The sequence below is a fragment of the Panthera onca genome, chromosome B1 (genome assembly GCF_046562875.1).
Source record: "Panthera onca isolate mPanOnc1 chromosome B1, mPanOnc1 haplotype 2, whole genome shotgun sequence".
NCBI lineage: Eukaryota > Metazoa > Chordata > Mammalia > Carnivora > Felidae > Panthera > Panthera onca.
In genome coordinates, this window is record NC_138342.1 from 195,365,212 (window position 1) to 195,387,922 (window position 22,711).

Below are 22,711 nucleotides of genomic sequence, written 5' to 3' on the forward strand. Positions count from 1 at the left end.
ATCAAAGCCACAGAGAAAATGACTAAAGTCCTGGCCGCTACAGTCCAGAAAGAACAGCCACCCCCAGAAGGCATTCAAACAATACGCCCTCCCAGGCGGCACTTAGATAAAGATCAATGCGCCTATTGTAAAGAAAAAGGCCATTGGATACGAGAATGCCCCAAGAGGAAACAATCCCGCCCCAGCCAGGAGCAATGGCAACCTAAAATAGCCCCCATACTGCTTACCCAAGATACAGAATAGGGAGGATGGGGTTCAGATCCCCTCCCCGAATCTAGGGTAACGTTGCAAGTGGAGGGGACCCCGGTCCAGTTCCTAGTTGATACTGGGGCACAGCACTCAGTTCTGGTCAAGCCCCGTGGAAAAGTATCTGAAAACTCATCCTGGGTATAAGGGGCCACCGGAATAAAGAAGTACCCCAGGACAACTCAGAGGACTGTGGATTTAGGAACTGGGAAGGTAACCCACTCCTTCCTGGTCATTCCCGACAGCCCCTGCCCCCTGTTGGGGAGGGATTTGCTTACCAAAATGGGGGCTCAAATTCATTTCCAACCGGGGGGACCCACAGTGACTGACTTCCACAACCAACCCATATCTGTACTCACTGTGAAACTAGAAGATGAATATAGGCTCCATCAGGAGCCCACTCCTCTGGGCCAGGGCATCGAGCCCTGGCTTCAACGCTTCCCAGACGCGTGGGCAGAAACGGGTGGTATGGGGTTAGCAAAACATCACCCAGCCCTATTTATAGAGGTCAAGCCCGGGACGGACCCCGTTCGCGTGCGCCAATACCCTATGCCCGCGGAAGACAAAAATGGCATCACACCGCACATCCGCCGCCTCCTTGACTTCGGGGTCCTACACACCTGCCACTCAGCATGGAATACCCCCCTGCTGCCCATGTGCAAACCCAACAGCGGGGAATACAGACCAGTGCAGGACCTGAGAGAAGTCAATAAGCAGGTGATGGACATACATCCAACCGTTCCTAACCCCTATACTCTCCTGAGCGCCCTCAGCCCAGAAAAACAATGGTATACTGTTCTGGATCTAAAAGATGCTTTTTTCTGCCTACCACTAGTGCCTAAAAGTCAAGAGCTATTTGCATTCGAGTGGACAGATCCAGACAGGGGCATAATGGCTAGCTCACTTGGACCAGACTGCCACAAGGATTCAAGAACTCTCTGACCCTGTTCGACGAGGCTCTACACGAAGATTTGAGTACAGACAATAACACCCTAATATAACTCTCCTACAGTACATTGATGATCTCTTAATAGCTGCCGAGACACCCGAAATCTGCATCCAGGGAACCGAAGGTCTCCTGCGAACTCTGGGAACCTTAGGCTACCGCGCCTCAGCAAAGAAGGCTCAGAGCTACAAGTCAGAGGTAACTTACCTGGGTTACTTACTGAGAGGGGGGCAACGCTGGCTAATGGATGCCTGGGAGGAGACTGTCCTTCATATTCCCAGACCGCAGACACCACGACAGGTGAGGGAATTTCTAGGGTCGGCTGGGTTCTGCGGACTATGGATACCAGGGTTTGCTGAATTAGCAAAACCTTTATACCAGGCAACAAAAGATCAACAGCCCTTTAGTTGGACGGAAGAAGCTGAACAGGCCTTCCAACAAATCAAAACTACTCTGCTATCAGCACCTGCCCTGGGACTCCCTGATGTCTCCAACCCTTCCACCTATATGTAGATGAAAACCGAAGCATAGCTAAGGCGGTGCTAACTCAGCATTGGGGCCCTTGGCGCAGGCCAGTAGCCTATCTGTCTAAAAAGCTAGATCCAGTGGCCGCCGGATGGCCACCCTGTCTCCGGATGATTGCAGCCACTGCCCTAATGGTAAAGGACGCTGATAAGCCGACCATGGGCCAAGAGCTACAAGTCACCACCCCGCATGCCATCGAGGGCATCCTCAAGCAGCCGCCTGACCGATGGCTGAGCAATGCCCGACTCACTCATTACCAGGGACTGCTGTTGAACCCCCTCAGGGTCATCTTCACCCCCCCAACGGCCCTGAACCCAGCATCACTGCTGCCAGACCCAGACATGGGAACCCCACTTCATGACTGCGCCGACATACTGGCTCAAGTTTATGGGGTCTGCGAAGACTTGCAGGCTCAGCCATTATCGGATGCAGACGCCATCTGGTTTACCGACGGAAGCAGCTTCGTTCACCAAGGACAAAGGTACGCGGGGGCAGCCGTGACTTCAGAGTCACGAGGTGGTGTGGGCAGAAGCTCTACCCCCCGGAACCTCGGCTCACAAGGCTGAGCTAATAGCCTTAACCCAGGCCCTAAAGTTAGGAAAAGACCGCAAGCTAACCGTGTACACTCATAGCCGATATGCCTTTGCCACCGCTCATGTATATGGGGCGATATACAGAGAACGGGGGCTCCTCACAGCTGAAGGGAAAGACATCAGAAATAAAGAAGAGATTCTAGCCCTGCTAGCAGCCTTATGGGAACCCAAAAAGCTAGCGATTGTGCATTGCCCAGGACACCAGAAGACAACCGACCCAATTTCCCGGGACAACAATTTGGCCGATCAGACTGCAAAAAACATAACTCAGCCCCCAGCGCAATTGCTGATCCTACAGCTGCCAGACCCCGGACCCCGGGAATTGCCCCCCAGCCCTGAGTATTCAGAAAGCGACATTCAATGGATGAGTAAACTTCCTATGACCCGAATCAAAGATGGCTGGTGGAGAGACTCCAAAAGCAGCATTATACTCCCAGATAACCTAGGATGGCAAGTTCTAGAGCGGATCCATCACAGCACCCACTTAGGTTCCCGGCGAATGTTGGACTTACTGAGACAGACTGGACTAAAAATCAGAAACGTCTCTGATAAGGTCGATCAAGTAGTCACTAAATGTACAGTGTGCCAACTCAACAATGCGAGTAGCAATCCTCAGACAACAGGGGTAAGACAAAGAGGGAGCAGACCAGGGACCTATTGGGAAGTAGATTTCACTGAGGTAAAACCAGGAAAATATAGAAGTATTTGCTAGTTTTTGTAGATACATTTTCAGGATGGACTGAAGCCTTTCCAACCAAGAATGAAACGGCGCAGATTGTAGCCAAAAAGATCCTAGAAGAAATCCTGCCCAGGTATGGTTTTCCAGTAATGATAGGGTCAGACAATGGACCTGCATTCGTCTCTAAGGTAAGTCAGGGACTGGCTTCCATACTTGGGACTGATTGGAAATTACATTGTGCATACCGACCCCAAAGCTCAGGACAGGTAGAGAGAATGAACAGAACATTAAAGGAGACCCTAACCAAATTGACCATGGAGACTGGCGCTAATTGGGTGGTCCTTCTCCCCTACGCTCTCTGTTCAGGGTGTGTAATTCCCCATACAAACTTGGACTCACACCCTATGAAATAATACATGGTAGACCACCCCCCATCATCCCTAACCTAAAAGATAACCTTGTCAAAGCTGAGAACGATAATAGTCTTGAATTCTTGTTCTCCCTACAAGCCTTGCAGAGGGTCCATGAAGACGTATGGCCCAAATTAAAGGAACTCTATGAGACTGGACCCCCGCCTATTCCACATGAATTCCGGCCAGGGGATTGGGTCCTCGTCAAACGTCATCGGCAGGGAACTCTGGAGCCCAGGTGGAAAGGACCCTTCCAGGTCATCCTGACAACGCCTACTGCCATCAAAATAGACAGAATCGCCACCTGGATCCATTTCGCCCACGTCAAACCAGTGGACCCGTTCTCAGACCTCATCGGACCTTCAAAGACAACCTGGACTGTTGATCAGACTAAGGACAATCCTTTAAAATTGACCCTACGCCACCAACGGACTGAGCTGTAACTATGGTACTTGCCCTTCTCTTGATTGTTCTGCAAATTCTGTCTATAAATTCAAACTCCCACGACCCCTATAATTTGACATGGGAAATTACTAATTTAGAGACTCATGAAGTCTACAACAAAACCCTAGGAACTGCCCCATTAAATACCTGGTGGCCAGATTTATATTTTAATTTAGAAAAAATTAGTCCATTAAAAGAAATGGAAGGAGGTAAATGGAGGCAACTGCAAAGGAGGGTATCAATAAGCAGAAATGGATTTTATGCATGTCCGGGATTTAGGACGGGGGTGATGAAGCACACATGTGGAGGGTTTGAAAACCTCTATTGCACAGCCTGGAGTTGTGTCACCTCCAATGATGGGGAATGGAAGTGGGAAGTAAAACCCCAATTTATTGAAATGTCCTATGTCCAACCATGTACCCGCACCAGGTATGATGAAAACTGTAACCTTATTCGTGTGAGATTTACAGAGGAGGGGGAAAAGGACAGGCGGTGGGTCTCAGGACTCACTTGGGGACTCTACTTATATCAATATCCCCTCTTTGGGCCTGCCATTCAAATAAAATTAAAAGTCTCCCCTCGTGTACAACCGGTAGGGCCAAATCAGGTATTAGAAAAAAAAGAAAAAAAAAGAGATGAGTCTATCCCAGAAGGTATAGACTCCCTATGGAAATTGCTAACAGCAGCATATGAGGCCTTAAACCGATCGGACCCCGAGGCAACAAGGGCCTGCTGGCTATGTTATGATATAAAACCCCCCTTCTACGAAGCCATAGGTCTAGCTGCTCCTTTTTCACAGTCAGACGAAGAGTCGCCAGCAGCTTGCAAGTGGGATCGAAAGGGCCCCCACCTCATACTGTAAGCGGTCACGGGCAATGGGACTTGTATAGGAAAAGTCCCCTCTAGCCATATCCAGCTCTGTGCCCAGACTAATCACCCTATGGGTGAATCTAAATGGATGATTCCAGCTCCTGACAGTTGGTGGATTTGTTCTAAGACAGGGCTCACCCCATGTGTTAGCAGGGATGTTTTTAATTTGTCACCCGAATATTGTATCATGATGTTAATATTTCCAAGGGTTATTTACCACCGAGAAAATGTTGTATATGATCTGTGGACAGAAGGGACGGAAGCAAGAGAGTCAATGAGAACAAAACGGGAACCCTTTACGACCATAACTGTGGCCACCTTATTTGGCCTCGGTACCATAGGGGCAGGAACAGGGATCTCATCACTAGCCATCCAGGACCGAGGGTTCAATAGCCTAAGGGCAGCCATTGATGAGGATATAGCCAGACGTGAGGACTCAATCTCGCACCTCGAAAAATCTCTGACCTCCCTTTCTGAAGTGGTCCTACAGAACCGAAGGGGGTTAGATCTAGTCTTCCTCCAACAGGGAGGTTTATGTGCAGCCTTAAGAGAAGAATGTTGTTTTTATGCTGACCACACCAGAGTAGTCCGAGAGTCCATGGCTAAAGTTAGAGAAGGCCTGGCCAAATGGAAGCGTGAATGAGAACAACAACAAGGCTGGTTTGAGTCTTGGTTCAATCAGTCCCCATGCTAGCCACCCTGCTTTCTGCTCTAGCTGGGCCCCTTATACTCCTCCTTCTCCTCCTCACCCTCGGGCCTTATATTATTAATAAACTAGTTGCCTTTATCAAAGACCGAGTTAACACGATCCAACTGATGGTCCTTAGGACCCAATACCAACCCGTCATTACCGAAACATTTGAGTCAGACACATAAGATCCAAGATTGGCTCTTAAGGCACCAAAGAGAGGGGGGAATGAGAGACTAAGAGAAAAATTACCAGGTATACTCACAACTGCAAAGAAAAGATCTCCCCCACCCCCCCACCCCCGCGCGGTTCCTGAAACCAGCCAGGGCGTGCCTGGTTGTAGTCTGACATAAAGGCAGGAACCAATCAAGTTCTGCTGAATGGTTTAAAATAAAGGCGGGAACCAATCGAGTTCTGCTGAGCGTTCAAATTTAAATGTTAACCAACAACAGCTCTGTAACCTCTAAAAAACGTCCCTAACTTGTTTGTGCCGGTCTATAAAAGAAGCTGTAAGATCCTTACTCGGGGCCTCTTAGCGTCACTGGCAATGAATGCGCGGAGGACCGGGTTCGACCTGCAATAAACGACCCTTGCCGCTTGGCTTTGATTCTGGACTCTGGTGGTTTGTTTTCGGGGGGTCTCTCGAATCGGGGCATATCAGCATCATAATTAAAAAGAAATTAAGAATTAGTAAATGGGTGGCATTGAATTACATGTCAACCATCAAGAACAAATTGTTTATAATTGGTAAGGAGTCAACACACATTTCAAAACAATTAGGTAAGAAAAGAAAGAATAATGAAATAATTACAAGAAAAATATTTGGAAATATTAATATAATTTAGGATGATGAGTGATGTTTGTTCAGGTGTAAAAAGAAAGGCAAAATGTAAAACTAAAAATACACAGGATTTTCTAACAAATTAAATCTGTATAAGAAAATAATTACAAAAAATTAATTATAAAGATCAAATTAAAAAAAAATACTTTCAGCCTAAGTGACCACCAAATGTTAAAGTACAGGTGTGTAAAAAGTTAACTAATAATGTTTCTTAAAAGAAAATGAACAAAGGGAAGGAAGAGGCAGTCACCAAAATGGGAAAAAAGGAATGTATTAAAAGCATTAAAAAAGTGAATTCAGTAGGAAAGGAGTGCAAAATGATCCAACTTGGCTCAGTTTTAAGAAAATGATTAAAAACAAAAGGGAGAAAATTAGTCATTGAGAATGAGAGTAAGTGGAAATTGATATTTGCATTTATGGCAGGGTGGTTGTACAATCTGCTTGTAAGATAACATAGACATACATAAAATAATCTGAGTAATATGCAATTAGATTTTTTGGAGTTAATATTAAGAAACTGAGATGGACATAAAAATATATTTTTGTAGTAATATTTCAAGTAGTAAAATTTTAGAATGTCACCACAACCCTTGATTTGTTGATTAACACGGAGTACCTAAAATGGAATGCATGATTCCCCACATTTTGAAGAAATAATATTTCTGCATGGAGATGACAGAGTGAAGTTGTATTATTGAATCTCCTTCCATCAATATCTTATCAAACAGCAAAATAGTAACACACAGATGCACACAGATACACAAGCAGAAGAAATCATACAATAAAAATAGCACAATTTCACTTGATAAATACTGAAAGGTGATAACCAAGAAAGACAGTATCAACTCCACACCACTCTCCACAGGCAGTTTGGAAGAATAACGATAAATTAAAATATAATTAGGTATGAACAGAAATGGCCTCTAATATTTCATGGCTTTTGTGAATATCTCCCTAACTTGTATGTCCTTGTCCTACTGCAGCGAGAAATATTTGAAATCATAGATGCTCTACTAGCATGGATCCATTAGGGGCTTGTAAGGAGCAAATTACTCCCTGTTAATCTTTGATAGAGCTATAGTGGGAGCTAGCCATATATTGTTATTGGTTCTCATTTTAAGCCACTGATATTTTGATGTTATTTATTGCAAAATGATACCCAGCCTATTGTGTTTGATAACATGAATAATTCAGGCAGCAAAGGATATAAATGTTGTCTCCAAGAACCACTTTACATCTGCTGGTAACTATACATCTGTCTTGGCAATACAGGTTTCCTATACATTGTGCCTAAGCATTCAAATTACAATACAATAAAGTAAGATAAAAACAAAAACAGAGTAGGCACTGGGAATTCTATGGTATCTGGGTAAACTGTCCAATTAAGTCCAGAGAATCAGTTGAAACAGGACTTCTTCCTAAAGATATCTCTGTCTACCAAATATCTAGTTAACTATGCCATGCACACACCCAAATGCTATGGAAAACTTGATGTTTTCATTGCTGACATAAATAAGTCATGCTGTAAACAGTGAATAATGGGGTAGATTTCTCTATCTGCCACAAAATACTGCTTTGACTATGCAGTATCTACACTATGTATCTTGTCATAATTAACTTTTTTTTAGTGTTAATTTATTTTTGAGACAGAGAGACAGAGCATGAGCAGGGGACGGGCAGAGAGAGAGGGAGACGCAGAATGCCAAGCAGGCTCCAGGCTCTGAGCTGTCAACCCAGAGCCCGACGCGGGGCTCGAACTCACGAACCGCAAGATCATGACCTAAGCCGAAGGAGGATGTCTAACTAAGCCACCCAGGCGCCCCTCAAAATTAACTTTTAAAAAGAGCAACTGCAACACTTGCTTGCAGTCATGATGCTATTACACCATTTATAAATAAAACTGGACGACTCTTTCATCCAAAGTCGATTCACTGATTTCAAATGAAGATACTTTATGTGCTTAGTTTAAATCAACTGCAGCCAGCAGACCTAGTCAATAACCTTATATGGAAAGATAAATGTTAGAAAACACTGAAAATTATTTAACATTCCTAATTGTATACAAGAGTAAGGATGGCAAGAAACTGGAAAACAAGGGATATTTACACCATCATTCATGTTCTTCTCCATGGACTTTTTCTGGGTACTTGGGCGAATGACTGGGGGCAGATATGAACATGAAATACCTTCCTGGGGTGCATCAATGAAGAAGGAGAATCAGTCATGGCTGGAAAGGAACAAAGCCACGTTTGGGTGGTTTTCCCCTAAGTAACAAAGTCTTAAATTCCTGGATGAGGATAGCAGACCCTGTCACCTTGAAGACTTAGGAAGACCTACTAGAGTTGAAGGAAGGAAAAAGTATAGAAAAAAACAAAGTGAAACAAATCCACTATATCAGGGCAGATTCAAGAAATTTGTCTGGCCTCAGACATTTAAACTCCCAAAATCTGGGAACCAATATAAGATTTCTACAAATTGGCGAATGTTTCCACTACAAGTAAACTCAGGAAATAACAACAAATGGATACATGAGCACTTCTGGCTCAGTGTAAGAGCAGCTTGGACTCAAACTCATTCCACTTATCACCTGGACCAAATAAGCCACTCAGTGATTACAGTAAACATGGAAGCATAATATGTCCCCCGGAAATAACATTACTTCAGACCCCTGGTTCATTAATCCACACAAGAAGTAGGTTTTCTTTTTCCCAGGTTACAATAGTTTTAATAAATGACCCAGGGGCACCTGGCTGGCTTAGTCGGTTGAGTGTCTGACATTTGGCTCAGGTCATGATCTTACAGTTCGTGAGATCGAGCCCCACGTCAGGCTCTGTGCTGACAGCTCGGAACCTGGAGCCTGCTTCAGATTCTGTGTCTCCCTCTTTCTGCTCCTCCCCTGCTCATACGCTGTCTGTCTCTCTCTCAAAAATAAATAGATTAAAAAAAAATTTTTTTTTAATAAATAAATGACCCCAGATCATGTTGAGGAAGGCTGGGAAGAAGTTATATAGCATGAACTTGTGGTGGTAAGGAATATTAATAAACTATTTTATTTGAGAGGTACTGGCTTTGTTAAAGAATGTGGTCTGGAAAAGAGGGGGCAGCAATGATTATCTTGGTGTCTGAAGATAGACCTCTGTGCCCTAAACTTGACCTTTATTACTCATATCAAAAAGGGACGATTTGCATTCCCACCAACAGTGCAAAAGGGTTCCCTTTTCTCTGCATTCTCGCCAACATCTGTTGCTAATTTCCTACTGTTCCCGAGTTAATTTTACCTACTGTTGCATTTTAAGAGTTCTTTGTACATTTGGAATTACAGTCTTTTTTCAGATGTGTCTTTTAAAAATATTTTCTCCCAATATGTGTCTTGTCCTCATTCTCTTGATATTGTCTTTCACAGAGCAAAAGTTTTTAATTTTAAGAAAGTCCAATCAGAGCGCCTTGGTGGTTAAGCAGCCAACTTCAGCTCATGTCATGATCTCATGGTCAGGGAGTTCAAGCTCCATATCGGGCTCTATGCTGACAGCTCAGAGCCTTGAGTCTGCTTCAAATTCTGTGTCTCCCTCTTTCTCTCTGCCCCTCCTCCACTTACGTTGTCTCTCTCTGTCTCTCTGTCTCTGTCTCTCTCTCAAAAAATAAAAAAAAATAAACATAAAAAAAGAAAACAAACAAACAAATAAAAGGACCTGAGCAATGAGGGGCCAAGAGGGTGGAACAGCATGGAACTTGGTTTTTTTGCCTCTTTTACCCCTGAAATGCAGCTAGATCAATACCAAACCATCTTGCACACCTAGAAAACTGATCTGAGGATTAACACAACAATCTGCACAACTTGAACACAGAACTCGGCAGGTACAAAGTATGGAGAGGTCAACTGGGGGAGAGAGAAGCTGCAGAGGGTAGGGAGCTGTTTTTGCCTGAAGAGAGAGGACAGAGACAAGGGGAAGGGTATGGGAAAAGCACTCTCCCCCAAAAGCAGCTGGAGAGAAACAGAAAGAGTGGACTGAACAAAAAAGGGGAGAAAGGACAAAGGACAAAGGAGAGGGTTTAAATTCCATTAAGACACTATAAACAAGGGAGTGCAGCTTGATACCTGGTGAAGCTCTGGTGGGAAGGGAGAACCCCCAGGAGCAGACAGCGAGGTCTGAGGGGTCCTCAGAAAACCGGGGGAGAGGTGGTTTCCCTGCTGGGAGAACATATGACAGAGGCTGTGCGGCCTTCCCACAGGCAAAGGTTTCAGTGGACCCCAGAGAATAGCCACACTCGCTGGAGTTGGAACAACAACGTTAAGGGTGAGTCTGGGTGCCAGATGTGTGTTCTGATTTACCATAATCCCTGAAATGCTGCTGCTACACAATTACACGAACTTTTTCTGGGGCAGGCTGGCACCTGGCCTCTGTCTCTGGGCCTCTTGTAGCAGCATAGTTGTGCGAACATTCCAAGGGCCAGGACAGCACCCAGTCATTGCTTGGTAAGACCCTCCCCTAGAGGGTCTGAGCAGGTCAAAGCCACAGGGCCCTTAAAAGTAAGGGGTTTGGAAACACAGCTCCATCTGAGGTAAAACTCAGGAGGGAGGTGCTGCCTGGCAAGCTAACGGCTTGATCACAAACGGTGTAGAAGCAGGGAGTGAATGGAAGCTGGAGACAAAGGAGGGGTGCTTGATTGCCAGTTGGGGAGAGCACAGAGTTGTGACACTAGAGCCTGGGTGAGTGGGTGATACTATTTTCACCTCTCCCACGCATGCACATACACGCCTCCACACGCCACAATGATCCACCCCAGTAAACTAAGCAGCACCATCTAGTGGAGAATGGAGCTGTTACACCAATCCCCACCAACTGGGCCAACTGTACTCTAGAAGAAGTCCACAAATCTCTCCTCCTGCTTAGTTTATAAAGTGCTTCATAGTTTGACTTCTAGGGGAACTAGATGTAATTTCAATTGTATTTCATTCTGTTCGCTGGTCCAGCTATTCAATTTTTGCTTTCTTTTCTCATTCTTGAATACAGAAAGAAAAAAATTATTTTATTTTCCATTTTTACAAAAAAAGACTAATTTTTTCTATGTATTTTTTTTACTTTTTTCTAAATATTTTAAATTCTATTTTACTTTCATCATTTCATTTTATGCTATTTTATTGTATTCATTTTTTTTAAATTTTCAAACATGTTCCTTCATTTCCTTTTCTATTCTTTCCTTTTTTCTCTGTTCTATCAAGCTTCTTTCAACAACCAAACCAAAACACACTGGGAGCTAGGATCTTATATGATTTTTTGTGTTGTTTTTAATTTTTTAATTTTTATTTAATTTTTTTTTTAAATTCTTTTTCTTCCTTAAAAATGATGAAATGAAGGAATTCACTGCAAAAGAAAGAACAGGAAGAAATGACAGCCAGGGATTTAACACAAATACAAGCAAGAGTGTGAAACAGAATTTAGAATAATGATAATAAGAATACTAGCTAGGTTTGAAAAAAGCATAGGATCCCTTTCTGTGGAGATAAAAGAAGTAAAATATAGTCAGGATGAAATTAAAAATGCTATACCTAAGCTGTAATATCGAATGGATGCCATGGTGGCAAGGATGGATGAAACAGAACAGTGAATCAGCAATATAGAGGATAAACTTCTGGAGAATAATGAAGCAGAAAAAAAGAGGAAAACTAATGCAAAAGAGCACAAGATAAGAATTAGAGAACACAGTGACTCATTAAAAAGGAATAATATCCAAATCATAGGGGTCCCAGCAGATGAAGAGGGAGGAAAAACAGTAGGTTTATTTGAACAAATTGTATCAGAAAACTTTCCTAACCTGGGGTAAGACACAGACATCAAAATCCAGGAAGCACAGAGAACTCCCATTAGATTCAACAAAAATGAACCATTAAAAGGTATATCATGGTAAAATTCACAAAAGGAAAGAATCATGAAAGCACCAAGGGAAGAAAAAAACAAAACAAAACTCCTAACCTACAAGGGAAGACAGATCAGGTTCATAACAGACCTATCCAGAGAAACTTAGCAGGCCAGAAAGAAGTGGCAGGATATATTCAATGTGCTGAACCAGAAATATATGCAGCCAAGGATTCTTTATCTAGCAAGGCTCTCATTCGAAATAGGAGAGATAAAACATTTCACAGACAAAAAAAAAAAAAAAAAAACTAAATGAGTTCATGACCACTAAACCAGCCCTGCAAGAAATTTTAAGGGGGACTCTCTAGGGGAGAAAAAGCGAAAAAACAAACAAACAAACAAACAAACAAACAAACAAAGACCAAAAGCAACAAAGACTAGAAAGGACCAGAGAACACCACCAGAAACTTCAACTCTACAGGCAACAAAATGGTAATAAATTCTTATCTTTCAATATTCACTCTAAATGTCAATGGACTAAGTGCTCTAATTAAAAGACAGAGAGTAACAAAATCCACTTATATGCTCTTTATAATAGACACATTTTAGACCTAAAGTCACCTTCAGATTGAAAATAACAGGATGGAGAACCATCTATCATGCTACTACTCAGCAAAAGAAAGCCAGAATAACCATACTTATATCAGACAATCTATATTTTAAAATAAAGACTGTAACAAGAGATGAAGAAAGGCATTATATCACAATTAAGGGGTCTACCCACCAAGAAGGCCTAACAATTGTAAACATTTATGCGCCAAATGTGGCAGCACCCAAATATATAAATCAATTAATCACAAACATACAGAAACTCATTGATAATAATACCGTAATAGTAGGGAACTTCAACACCACATTTACAATAAAGGACAGGTCATATAAACAGAAAATTAACAAGGAAAAAATGGGTTTGAATGACACACTTGACCAGATGGACTTAACAGATATATTTAGAACATTTCATTCTAAAGCAGGAGAGTACACATCTCTTCTCCAGTGCACATGGAACATTCTCTGGAAGAGATCACATACTGGGACACAAATCAGCCCTCAATAAGTACAAAGAGATCGAGATCATACCGTGCATATTTTTGGACTACAATGCCATGAAACTCGAAATCAACCACAAGAAAAAATTTGGAAAGATAGCAAATACTTGGAGACCAAAGAACATCCTACTAAAGAATGAATGGGCCAACCAAGAAGTTAAAGAGGAAATTAAAAAGTATATGGAAGCCAATGAAAATGATAACACCACAGCCCAAAACCTCCGGGACACAGCAAAGGCAGTCATAAGAGGGAAGTATACAGCAATCCAGGCCTTCCTAAAGAAGGAAGAAAGATCTCAGATACACAACCTAACCTTATGCCTTAAAGAGAAGGAAAAAGAACAGGAAATAAAACCCAAAACCAGCAGAAGACAGGAAATAATAAAGATCAGAGCAGAAAGACAGGAGCACCTGGTTGGCTCAGTCGGTTAAGTGTGACTTCGGCTCAGGTCATGATCTCAGTTTGTGGGTTTAAGCCCTGCGTCAGGCTCTGTGCTGACAACTCAGAGCCTGGAGCCTGCTTCAGATTCTGTGTCTCCTTCTCTCCCTGCCCCTCCCCTGCTCACTCTCTCTCACTCTCTCTCTTTCAAAAAGAAATAAACATTAAAAAAAAAAAAGATGAGAGCAGAAATTAATGCTATCAAAACCAAAAGAAAAAAAATAGTAGAACAGATCAATGAAACCAGGAGCTGATTATTTGAAAGAATTAACAAAATTGATAATCCCCTAGACAGTTTGATCAAAAAGTAAAAGGAAAGGACCCAAATAAATAAAATTGAGAATTAAAGAGAAGAGATCACAACCAACACTGCAGAAATACAAACAATAATAGAGAATATTGTAAGTTGTAATACACCAATAAAATGGGCAGTCTGGAAGAAATGGACAAATTCCCAGAAACATATAAACTACCCAAACTGAAACAAGAAGAAAGAGAAAATTTGAACAGACCAATAACCAGTAAAGAAATCAAATCAGTAATCCAAAATCTCCCAACAACATGAGTCCAGGGCCAGAAGCCTTTTCAGGGGAATTCTACCAAACATTCAAAGAAGAGTTAACACCTATTCTTTTGAAGCTGTTCCAAAAAATAGAAATGGAAGGAAAACTTCCAAACTCATTCTATGAAGCCAGTATTACCTTGATTCCAAAACCAAAGACCCCACTAAAAAGGAGAACTACAGACCAATTTCTCTGATGAACATGGATACAAAAATCCTCAACAAGATACTAGCCAACCAGTTAACTAGCCAACAATGCGTTAAAAAAATTATTTACCACGACCAAGTGGGATTTATACCTGGGACACAGGACTGATTCAATATCAGCAAAACAATCATGTGATACATCATATCAATAAAAGAAAGGACAAGAACCACATGATCCTCTCAATAGATGCCGAGAAAACATATGACAAAACACAGTATCCTTTCTTGATAAAAACCCTCAGGAAAATAGGGATAGAAGGATCATACCTCAAGACCATAAAAGCCATATACGAAAGACCCGCCGTGAATATCATCCTCAATGGGGAAAAAAACTGAGAGCGTTCCCCCTAAGGTCAGAACACGACAGGGATGTCCACCCTCCCCAATGTTATTCAACACAGTACTGGAAGTCCTAGCCTCAGCAATCCGACAACACAAAGGAATAAAAGGCATCCAATTGGCAAGGAGGAAGTCAAACTTTCACTTTTTGCAGGTGACATGATACTCGATAAGGAAAACCCAAAAGATTCCACCAAAAAACTGCTAGAATTGATCCATGAATTGAGAAATGTCCCAGGATATAAAATCAATGCATAGAAATCAGTTGCATTCCTATACAACAATAATGAAGCAAAAGAAAGAGAAACCAAGGAATCGATCCCATTTACAACTACACCAAAAATCATAAAATACCTAGGGATAAACTTAACCAAAGAGGTGAAAAATCTCTACTCTGAAAACTTTAGAAAGCCTATGAAAGAAATTGAAGAAAACACAAAAAAAATGGAAAAATATTCTACGCTCATAGATTTGAAGAACAAGTATTATTAAAATGTCAATACTCCCCAATCCAATCTACATATTCAATGCAATCCCTATCAAAATAACACCAGCATTCTTCACAGAACTAGAACAATCAATCCTAAAATTTGTATGGAAACAGCAAAGACCCCAAATAGTCAAAGCAATCCTGAAATAGAAAAACAAACCTGGAGGCGTCACAATCCCAAACTTCAAGATGTATTACAAAGCCCTTCTGGCACAAAAACAGACATTCAGATCAATGCAACAGAACAGAGAACCCAGAAATTGACAGTCATCTTGATGGCCAACATCCAGATGGCCAACCGACACATGAAAAAATGCTCAACCTCACTCATCATAAGGGACATAAAAATCAAAAACACAATGACATACCACCTCACACTTCTCAGAATGGCTAACATTAACAACTCAGGAAACAACAGATGTTGGGGAGGATGCGGAAAAAGAGGATCTCTTTTGCACTGCTGGTGGGAATGTAAACTGGTACAGCAACTCTGGAAAACAGTATGGATTTTCCTCAAAAAATTAAAAATAGAACTACCCTACAACCCAGCAATTGCACTACTAGGCATTTATCCAAGGGATACAGGTAGGCTATTTCAAAGGGACACAGGCACCCAATGTTTATAGCAGCACTATCAACAATAGCCAAAGTATGTAAAGAGCCCAAATGTCCACCGACAAATGAATGGATAAAAATATGGTGTGTGTGTGTGTGTGTGTGTGTGTGTGTGTGTGTGTATATACATATATATATATATATATATATATATATATATATGTATATATATAAAATAAAATATTACTCAGCAATCAAAAAGAATGAAATCTTGCCATTTGCAAGTACGTGGATGAAACCAGAGGGGATTATGCGAAGCAAAATTAGCCAGTCAGAGAAAGAAAATATCATATGACTTCACTCATATGAGGACTGTAAAAGACAAAACAGATGAACATAAGGGAAGGGAAGCAAAAATAATATAAAAACAAGGTGGGGGACAAAACATAAGAGACTCTTAAATACAGAGAACAAACTGAGGGTTGCTGGAGGGGTTGTGGGTAAGGGGATAAGCTAAACGGGTAAGGGACATTAGGGAGGACACTTGTTGGGATGAGCACTGGGTGTTATAAATAGGGGGTGAATCACTGGAATCGACTCCTGAAATCATTATAGCACTATATGCTAACTAACTTGGATGTAAGTAAGTAAGTAAGTAAGTAAGTAAATAAATAAATAAATAAATAAATAAATAAATAAATAAATGAATGCATGCCTTGGCCAGCTACCTTTTTCTTTTGGTGGGTCAAAAATTACTGGTTTTTCACTCCAGTCTTGTTGCCAGTCTGATAATCATGCTTATCCTGTACATGTCAGATAAATTATGTAATTTAGCTACTATGCTCCAAATTTCATCATTTACTTGAAAGGCAAGAAGCTCATTTCAAGGCAGAATTTTCCACTTTATACCTAGGCTACTAAGCACAGCCACTAGGGAGTTCATAAGGATTCTCCCACATCATCACCACTTAGCTTTATATAACACTATGGTAAAGGAGAGTCCTTTTCAAGGGACATAGAGTGTAGGGGAATCAGCATTTTTTCAATGCACTCCAACATCCCTCTCTCCATTTATTTTTGGATTCATTTATGATTTCTTACATCTTATTTTCATTCAGCTGTTCAGATTTTAGTCCATTAACTGTGCAACCTGTTTGAAAAGCTATCAGCTGCCTGAGCTAACACATGGTCATTCTACCCATGTCAAAAGCTCGGTGTGATCTCCAATTGGATTCCCTTCTCTCACACTACCATATTTAAATTAATTCCAGCAGGTATTCTCCCTATTTTTTGCTGATACACATCAGTCAAAACCTTGTGATTCTACTGGTATGTAAGAATTTTCACCTGGGTATGACATTTTACTTGCCCCCTTAGCTGCTGGTCTCCCCTCCAGATCTGTAAGTCCAGCTTTGCATAACAATGTAGCTTCAACTCAGCACATAGCTGTCCAATTAGGCAATACTTCTCATAGCCCCTCTTGTTGCCAGCCGTACATGCAACTAAGTTATCAACCACATATCATCAGAAGTATTATGTGCAAATTTTGTGTCATTTACTTAAAAAACATTGTTTTCCTCCCAATTCTACTTCTTTGTACTTCCTTCAAACAGGATCCAAGATGCAGAGCTGAGTTAGTTTCTACCACATAGAAAATAGCTCTTGAGTTTTTAGAAAAATAAGATTAAAAGGATCGAAGGGTGTCCCTTAAAAATACACGTTGGAGCAGAAGTACCCTGCCAGCCAGTATCATTCCTGTTTAGACCTAAACTTAGAAAAAATTCAGTCTTAATTTATTTTTGTGTCTGTTGATGATGGCATCGAAGCTTACATCCTAAGTGTCACAACCCTCTGTGGCATGTAGGGACTAAAGACAATGTAAGTTAGTAGGGATAGGTCATAAAAATGTAAGACAATAAAAGTTAGTAAGGATACGTCATAAAAAAATGTGACATTTGGGAGGAAGAGGCTACCTCAGATGCGGTATCACAGAGCCATTAACCAAGGCAAGAATTATCACTGAGAGATAATTTCTCTTGATGTTTCTTTTCCAAAACTCCCATACAGATGTACATGTTGAGTAAGAGATGGGAACTTCGAAGAAAACAATCTTTAGCTTTCCAGCTTTGAGAATGCAGTTAAGCCATCCTCCAAAGGGAATAAAACCAAGTAGACTCAGGCCACAAATATTTCTGGCTCCCTCACCAACCTCTAAGAATAATGGAAATTGTCTTTTGCTACCCTTGCAGGAGAAAATATGACATGAAAGGAGAAAATTAAGTGTGATGTAATACTTCTTCGCAGAAACAGTAAATGACAGAACTATTTTTAAAAAATTGAAATAGCCTGAGAGAAAAAAGAAGCCCAAGGATATTATACTCAAAAAAGATAGTGATCAAATACAGGCAAGAAGCTAGTGACTTTAAATGTGTCGATTTTAAAAAAACAATAAAGTGAGCCTACCAAGATCTGACTCAAAATAACTCAGGGACGGAAAACATATTAAAGGGATTTGTGGTCAACAGTGAATGCAATTAAGTACAAAACAAAAAAGAACATTTGTGGGATTTATGGATTAGTGTAGGGAATGGTTTTTAACTTTAATGATTATTTGAGATTTGTGGACTTTTCTAGGGTTTTCCCTTCTTTGTAGTATTGTTTGATTATTTAAAAGAATCATGTTTCTTTTTAATAAATATAATTATTCCAAGATTAAAGAAATACAGTTATTTCACAAGAATCACTAGTAGCAAGATAAATCCATGCTGGTATTGAATAATAATGGACTCTCTATAAAAATACCATGTTATCTATTTAAAAATGTGATCAAACTGGCAATTTGTATAAACAGATGCTTATAAATAAAAAGAAACCCTTACGTTTTTCTTAGCATTGATCAAAATCTCAACAATTTGAGATTTTAGGCTTTCTCATGAAACAATTCCTCATGTTTTGTATCACTCTTTTGGATTCGTACCCACTTAATATGCCACCGGGGATGGGGGAGGAAGTCCTTATAAAGCTAGGAAAAGATTAATTGCTCCGTAGTGACGATAAATAACCATCGGAAACTGTGAAAACGTTTTCAGTAGATCACTGGCAAGTCAGCTGTTCCAACCAGTGTTAGAACTTAACTTCTAAAGTCAGCGGTAAGAAACAGAGTTACTCCATAAACACAGCCTAATGTCATTTATCACCAGCCTCTTACCTGAGTAACCACAATTGTGCAGATAACGTCCATACACTTTACCTTCAGAAAGCCTGCCAATCCCTGTCTTCAATATTCTCACAAATCTAAGATCGTCAGGCTGCTCTATTCAAGGAAATAATGTCTGACTCTGCTAGACTAAGAAACAAATTCAGAATCATCTCTTTACTTCAGATGTTAAATGGTAGTTTCGTGATCATTTTGGAGACCTGACTTAAAGACACTCAGCTGACTGAATCTAGGAGGTCTCAGACCAACAGAGATACTCACCAGATTCCTTATGCCCGACCATCATTTTTCCTTGAGATCTACTGTCTCAACAATGATTTGAGCTCTAAAGAGTTTCACTGAGCCATGCTGCTGAATGTATTTTGTTAGCCTAGGATTTATAACCAAATAGATTATTATATGAGGTTACTAAACCTAGATTTTTATGTAAAAATTTCAAACTTGGGTCTGTTTACAAAGGGATTTTGGTTTGAGGGTACATCATTTGATCAATTGCACTCAGTTTTCCTGCAACATCGTTAGATTTGAAGCTGTACAATTAAGTGCACTGTCGTTTGCTCTTAACATGTTTATTCTGTTGGCTTGCAATGCATTTGTTTTTGTCTGTCTACAATGTTTTGTGCAGGCTACTTCTGTTTTGTCCTTGATTTTCTTATTTCTATTACACATATAAGGGGCTTCCATAGAGAATGGATGCAGTGTTCCAATAAATTTCCATTTCAATACAAGTGGACTCTAAGCGCTAATGAAATGGAAACCAACAGACCAGGAAAGCGTCATGAACATTCACTAGCCAAGTTGGGTCCGAGGTGCCTTACACAACCTCAGAAGGACAACCTCCCTTCAGTCAGTGTGTGAAAAAAAAAAACTGGCACATGGTGGATCACACGACCCTTTCTGAACATGTCTTGTCTGGGGAACGAAGATAACATTCATTAAGCATATACACTGACCACAGGTAGTGGTACTGCTTTCTTAGGTGTCAGGGGTTTTTCTGTGTCAAAATCTCAACCTCTTTCTTAAAGAAAATCTGATTTCTATGTAAAGTCTCATTATAATCTTAATTCACACTTTCCTTAATGGCCAAAAACAAAGTCAGCATAGAATAGCAAATGGACCCTATGGTGGGGCTTTTGACATATAAAAACTAATGAAGGGGCGCCAGGATGGCTCAGTCAGTTAAGTCTCCGACTTCAGATCAGGTCATGATGGTTTGTGGATTCGTGCCCCGTGTTGGTGTCTGTGCTGACAGCTCAGAGCCTGGAGCCTGCTTCGGGTTCTGCGTCTCCCTCTTTCTCTGCCCCTCCCCGGCTCGTGCTCTGTCTCTCTTTCTCTCAAAAAACAAATAAACAGTAACCAAAAATAAAATTAAAAACAAAAATTAATGAACTAATAGACTAATGAGGAATTCTGTAAAAACCAAAGGACAAAACACTACATATTAAAAAATCAGAATATTTAATCGGAGTACTGAGCCTTGAAATAGTTTTAACTTCAAGAAACTCTGTCAAAGATTTGTAACTTTTCAAATTTACTCTCCTTCCACCTCACCTTTTTTAAATTTTATTTTTAATTTTTTAAAATATTTATTTATTTTTGACAGAGAGAGCAAGAGGAAGACAGATAATCTCAAGCAGTGTCCACACTGTTATCACAGAGACTGATGCAGGGATCAAACCCACAAACCATGATATTGTGACCTGAGACAAAATCAAGAGTCAGATGCTGAACTGACTGAACTATCCAGGTACCCCTTATTTTTAATTTTTTTCAGCTTCAAGTTTTTATTTAAATTCCAGTTAGCTAACATAATAGTGTAATATTAGTTTAGGCATAGAATTTAGTGATTCATCACTTACATAGAACACCCAGTGCTCATCCCAACATGCCTCACTCTTTTTAAAACCCAGATGTACCTGATGTTCAAAAGGAACTATCTTTTCTTTTGGCTTTCTTCAGAAAAGAAGGGTCATGTTGTAAAATTGCTGAACCAGGAAGTATCGTGAGATTGCTAGGCCCTGGGCCAGAGCGAAGTTAGTTGCAAGAATTTGCTGTTATTTTACTCTAGCAGAGATAATACTAAATAGTATGTACAAAAGACATATAAATATATGCAAAAGTTAGTACCACGAAAGGAGCCAAAAATGAAGCACATTGATTTTACCGGTCAGTGTTTTTATTTTTTTTTCTTTTTGTGTCCCTGAAGTATCTTTTAATGTTTCTCTATAACGTTTCAATGTGATAAAACTTCTCTTCTTTTCATATTTGATCTAAATTCTATAAACATGTTTTAACTGTGTAAATCCAAAACCAGAACGAATGACAAAATGCTTTGCCATGTAAGAAAGAAACAGCTTGCATTCAGGTGGTTTACATTTTAGGATATTAGCATTTTGGTTGTGGGCAATGCCATGCAGTTCCTCTAAAGAAAGGTAAAATTTTACATTTCACATTCCCATCTCAACATTGTTTTTGTTGTTGTCATTTTTAATGTTTATTATGTTTGAGAGAGAGACAGAGCACGAGCAGAGGAGGAACAGAAAGAGAGGGAGACACAAAATCCGAAACAGGATCCAGGCTCTGACCTGTCAGCACCGAGCCCAACTGGGGACTTGAACCCACCGTGAAGTCATGACCTGAGCCGAAGTCAAACTGACTGAGCCACCCAGGCGTCCCCCCATCTCTATGTTTTAAAAAACCTAAGCTGTTTGACTAATGCAAAGTAACAATGTAAAGGAAGAACTAAAAGTTGATTTAATGAAAAATTCTGAAAGTTTGGGGTATTTTTAAGGCATCAAAGAAATGTTTACATCAGCATTCTTTCCTATCCTACCTAGAAGTTAGGAGCATTAAATACACAGAGGTATTAGCGTTTCCAAAACCACTATCATGTACTATCCCTGAAGAAGTAGGCACGAAATTATTCCAGACCTAGTCCTAAAAGGATGCACAGGCATCACAGGACTTGTGTACCCAATGTTTCTCCAGCTCTTCATTGTGACAAATGGCCCTTCGGTGCTCATACTGTGTTTTGGGGGAAAACATCAAGAGAACCGTAAATGTATCCTACTATGTTCTATCACCAACGACCCAGAAGGATCCCACTTCCTCCTTTGCTTAACTTGATCTTTCCTTCCTGTAAGGGGGATGTAAATTCATATCACCAATTTGCATCCAATTAACTTGTACCGAGGAGAAAACCATCATAACAGAAAATGAGGCAACTGACTGAAAATCACAATTGGTTCTGCTTATCTTCATATCTTTCCCTGATTGACTGTGGGCATGAAAAGCAAGATCATTACAGTTTTTAAAAAGGAGAAAAATTGACCTCAGTTTCATTATGAAGAGGGAAACTGCAAGGATGTGTACCTAAGAGCGTATCATTTTTAGATAAGAAGAAAGATGTAGTGCAAAACGAGAGCATGTAATTTTTGTTAAATTTTGAAACAGCTTGACATTCTAAAGAAACATATTTCAATGGAAACATTTATTGAATTATAATCATGTTCTCCCTCAAACAATGGGGGAAAAAATAGAGCAAAATTACCATGTCAGGGCCCTACACCACTGTCATTAGTTAATATGTGAGGGATCCAAAGAAAGACCTAAAATTCTGTTCTAGTATGTGTACTCTGTTCCTTTTCAATTCTTTTGTCATCAGTATTACCTTTGCCTTTCCCTTATTATGTGTGA